Source organism: Rattus norvegicus, chromosome 4, assembly GCF_021556685.1.
Source record: "Rattus norvegicus strain SHRSP/BbbUtx chromosome 4, alternate assembly SHRSP_T2T, whole genome shotgun sequence".
NCBI lineage: Eukaryota > Metazoa > Chordata > Mammalia > Rodentia > Muridae > Rattus > Rattus norvegicus.
In genome coordinates, this window is record NC_141537.1 from 155,333,666 (window position 1) to 155,339,009 (window position 5,344).

A 5,344-nucleotide genomic window follows, 5' to 3' on the forward strand; every position below is an offset into this window, starting at 1 on the left:
CGGTAATGATTACACAACATGTTGAATGTTCTTTTTTTTTTTTTTTTTTTTTTTTTTTTTTTTTTTTTTTTTTTTTTTTCAGAGCTGGGGACCGAACCCAGGGCCTTTCACTTGCTAGGCAAGCGCTGTACCACTGAGCTAAATCTCCAACCCCATGTTGAATGTTCTTAATGCCACTAAATGTATGTTCTAAAATGAGTAAAATGGTAAGCACTATATATATTTATGCACACACACACACACACACACACACACACACACACTTTTTTCCCCTAAAACAGAAAAGAATACTGAATCAGAAATATAAGAGTAGACCAGTGAAAGAACGCCAAATAGACTCCTTTGGCAACCTACTCCACGTTAAATCTGTAAGACAGTTTTGAGGGGCCTCTGGAAAGAGGGATGGGTGAGCAGTTTATAAGAGAGACAGGAAGCTGTCACCTGAGCATCAAATGGGCATCTCTGGCTACAGCGCCTTGTAGTGGTAATGGTTTGAGAAAGGTAGTTTCAGGTTGGCCGTTGGCTAGGGTCACTCTGAAATTGAACCCCTACAAGGCTTAGCTTTCCTCTTGGCTTGTTTTCTTGGCTCCTCTTTCAGCGTCTGAGCCAAAGCCAAGGCCAGAGCATCACTAGGGATTCATGAGAGACTAGGATCCAGTATCACAGTGTCCCCTCAGCTTCTGTCCCCTCAGGTCTGCAGAGTCCTTGTCTCTTGTGCCTGCTGTCAGCTATACTTCTAAAACTACAGCCTTTGAAACTGCCCAGGCATTTTTTTTTCTCCAGCTTCTAAATGGGGTTCAAGAAGTGTTTTTCTGGTTCTTCCTGCTTAACACCTGCTTTTGTAATTACCCTCTTAGAGCCACAACAAATGCTTTTTCCTTCCTGTTTCCTCAGGCAGCATAGCATAACCAGCTCAGGCTGGTGAGGAAGTCTAGCACTTTCTCCATCCCTACTCCCATCCCCCATGACTTCTGATTGTCTTTGTCAGCCACAGCTCTTCTGTATATTTTATATAAATTATATATAATATAATGTATAATATGTATGTTTTATTTTATACATATTAATTATTTTATACATATTAATGTTTTAATTTTTATATATTAATATATTAAATGTTATATAATTATATAATATATTATATGTGAAATATCTAATTTTTATATTTTTTTCCTTAAATTCTGGTCTTAGGGATACACACCTTTAATCATAGCACTTGGGAGGCAGAGGCAGGCGGATTTCTTTGAGTTCAAGTCCAGCCTGGTGCACATAGTAAATTCCAGGAAAGTTGGAACTACACAGTGAGCTCCTGTCCTCCTCAAAAAGAAATTTTGTTTGATTTTATATGTATAAATGTTTTTTTCTGCTCTCTGCAGAAAAAAAATTATTCTGCTATAGTGAACACGGTAATTATTTACTACCAGAATGTGTATGTCTCTGTAACCATGTCTGTTCCTGGTGCGAGAGAGAGTATCAGATCCCCCTGAAACTGGGGAAGAAGTGTATCACTCACTCTTCAAGCCCAACTTACTACTGACTGCTGCTAGAGACTCTCCTAGGCCCATTACATACAAACATAGTGTCTTCTATTAATAAACCTAACTGTTGCCACGAAGCAGCTTAAGCATGAGATCAGACGAGATCATTGCAGGACAACGGTGCTGTCAGCCGAGTGTGTGCTTCAAGAGAAGGGAGATTTGCAGTCTTGCAGCACAGAGTGAAGGAACCTGCTCTCTTGGCTCTTCCACAGCAGCGTCAGGAGGAAAATGGAAGCTTGCAGCAGCCGAGGAAAGCTGTTAAGAACCTTTTCAGAACCAGTCCTCAGTCTGTGACAATTTGAAGACCAGCTTATGCATTCAAAATTCATGCTTTTTCTTTTTTTCCAGAGCTGGGGACCTAACCCAGGGCCTTGGGCTTGCTAGGCAAGCGCTCTACCTCTGAGCTAAATCCCCAACCAAAATTCATGCTTTTAAACAACACACACACACACACACACACACACACACACACACACACACGTTTTAGTTGACAGTGATCTTTATTGTCCTGAGGGAGTCCTGCCTCTATCCCATCCATATGAGCAGAACTTCTCCCCAGGCTTTTTAACTTAACCCTCCCATGTTTATGCTGATGATGGTTGGATTCCATAGCACACATCTCAAGCTGAGGATAGGCTGCTCTTTATTAACCACTGTGGCCAAGCATGAGGCCTTTCATTCGGATTCCTAGTGTGTGTCTGGCTCTCTGTCTCGGTGGATATGACACTCCTTTCCTGCCTTCCTCACGTCTTTGAAAAGTTCCCCTGCTTCCAAGAGAACTCAAAACCAAAAGGGGAGGATTCTAGACCACTCCTGAAACACAGAACCTGCTGTTTAGCTGTTCTAATGGTCACGCTAGCCCCATCCCTCCATTGGCAGAGTCTACTGGATTCTGGTTATGACGGGAATAAGTCAAACAGCAGCCAGGAGGCACTGCCCTCCTCCCTCCTTATTTGTGAAATGAACTTGAGAAACCAGACAGCATTCACAAAGGATGTGTGGATGGCGTTGATGAAGATGGGAACCTAGAGTTCTCTACCCTGCTCCCCCCCCCCTTTTTTTTTTTTGGTTCTTTTTTTCGGAGCTGGGGACCGAACCCGGGGCCTTGCGCTTCCTAGGTAAGCGCTCTACCACTGAGCTAAATCCCCAGCCCTGGCTACATGCATTTCTTATTTAAATGCATTTTACTTAATATATGCTGTTGGGTTTTTTAAAATTTTATTTATTTATTTGTTTATTTAATGTATGCGAGTACACTGTCACTGTCTTCAGACACACCAGAAGAGGGCATTGGATCCCATTACAGATGGTTGTGAGCTACCATGTGGTTGCTGGGATTTGAACTCTGGACCTCTGGAAGAGCAGTCAGTGCTCTTAACCGCTGAGCCACTCTCCAGCCCCACTGTTGGATTTTTTTTAACATGGCTTCATAGCACTACAAGTCATGGCTAAGTGAAGATTGTTTAATATGTGTTCTCTCTGTTAGGCATGTAACGTTCTTTTCTTGCTTTTAAAGATGCTGTACATGGAGCTTAAGAGCTGGCTCAGTGGTGGAGAGCACCATCTGCTCTTGCAGAGGACCTAGGCTCATTTCCTAGCACTCACAATAGTAGCTTACAATTGCCTGTAACTCCAACCCCAGGGAATCCTCTTCTGACCTCCAAGCCTAGCTACATATGCAGGCACACCAACATACAAATAAGTGAATATAAATGAATAAATTACTCAAAAATAAAATAGAAATGTTAAACATTACTTCAAAGACTTTTAATTCCTAGGGATGGAATAAGGGCGTTCTGTTACCAGAGTTTTGGGGTCAGAGCCTGGGCCCTGGTCACCCTAACAAGCAGGGCTCTGTCACCTGTAAAAATAAGGCAGCTAAAGAGTAACGGTGAAAAGGAGACTTTTCAGCATGGCCTCATCCTACAAGAGGAAGAGAGAGGTCCAGTGGCCAGTGCTCCCAAGTCCATCTTCGAGGGTCCTGACATGAGGTTCAAATAGTTGGCAAGAGGTAACAAAGTAATCCTGAGCCAAATGTGGTCCCACTCATCACCCACCCACCATCGCTCTCTCAACTCCAGTCTTTCCCGAAGGCCAGGCCGGTCTCCACTAGGTTGTCGGTTGCCACAACTGTATGATTTGGGAGGCAATCTTTCCTGGCTAGCACTAGGGCCCCAGCCCTTTTCTTCTCTCAGCGTGAGACTCCTGGGGAAATTCCAATTTCTTGGGACCTATTGTCTCAGTAATTTGATAGCCAAAGGGAGGGCCACAGGTGTCCCTCAGAATATATTTGCCCTTTTCAGAATGGTAACACCCCAACTGGCTACCACTGAGCCACACCTTCACACACACACACACACACATACACACACACACACACACACACGCACGCACGCACGCGCGCACGCACGCACGCATGCACGCGCGCGCATCATTTTAAAGATCTTAAGAGAGCTTGTGAGGACCTGGTTCAATCCACAGACAAACAAATAAACAAAAAAAACCAAAACCAAAAACAAACCTTCATAATTATCAACCAAAAACACAGAAGAAAGGACAAAGTATGGTACAAATAAAGGGGTGCTTGTCTCCAGTACAGAGCAGAACAGCCTCACTTTGTCTGGCCCCAGAGTGCACTACTGTGCTCTGATGACTCAATTTTCTCATTTCTCTGTGACTGTCGCTGACTGGTCACAAAAGTCCTGTGAGGATGGATTTGGCAGTCACAGCTAGATTTTAGGGAGTAATCGAACCTGTAAATACTGAGCCAGGGTAAATGAAGATTAATTATGACTAAATACTGTGAATGTAAAAATCTTAGCTGTGGAACCAGATGTCAAGAAAACATGCTTTAGGCTGCTGGGATGGCTCTGTAAAGAAGGACTTTTGCTGCTAAGCCTGAGTTCTAGCCCCAGAATCCACATGGCAGAAAAGAGAACCAATCCCCCCCCCCAAATAGTCCTCAAGTTCGATACCCACCCATCCACCCTAATAAGCAATTGAAAAAAAAAACAAACAAACAAACAAATATAAAACAAAACAAGCCATGGTTTTATGAGCCCTCAGAGCAATTGAATCTATTCTAAAGGCACTTTGAAATGGTTAGCCTTCATCCATAAAAGCAACACCATCACCTTCTCCAATCCACCATCACTAGAAAGTGATTAGGAAAATGCTTGTCCACTGCTACAGCTATATTAACTGTAAGCCAGATGATCTCAAGGTCTGGTACCAACAGCATCAAAACTTTGTCAAAAATATCAACTCCCAGGTGGGTAGTGGTGGTCCATGCACTCAGTAGGCAGAGGCAGGCAGATCTCAGAGTTCAAGGCCAGCCTGGTCTACAGAGTGAGTTCCAGGACAGCCAGGGCTACACAGAGAAACCCTGTCTCAAACAAAAGAAAAAAAAAAAAGAAAAAAAAGAATCAGCTCTCATGGCAGAGTGTGGTGGTACATATCTTTAATCCCAGTGCTTTGAGAGATCCTGTCTTTAAAAAAAGACCACCAGATTGGTGTGGTACTTCAAGTTCAAAGACAGTCTTGGATACAGAGTGAAACCCTGCCCTCAGTCAGAGAGAAAAGGAAAGAGAACACAAATCCCATGGTTCCCACAGTAAGATTATAAAACTGGGTGTGGGAGGGGAGGGAGCACCTTCTGGATTTTAAAAAGCTTGAGATTTTGCTCTCAAGGTTGAGAACCTTGCTCTAAGCCACAAACTACCCCAACCAGGTGGTCCCTCTAAGGCTATTGACCTACAGAAGGCGTGACTGATTGTCCTTTGTTATGGAAAGACCCAGGGCCTGAC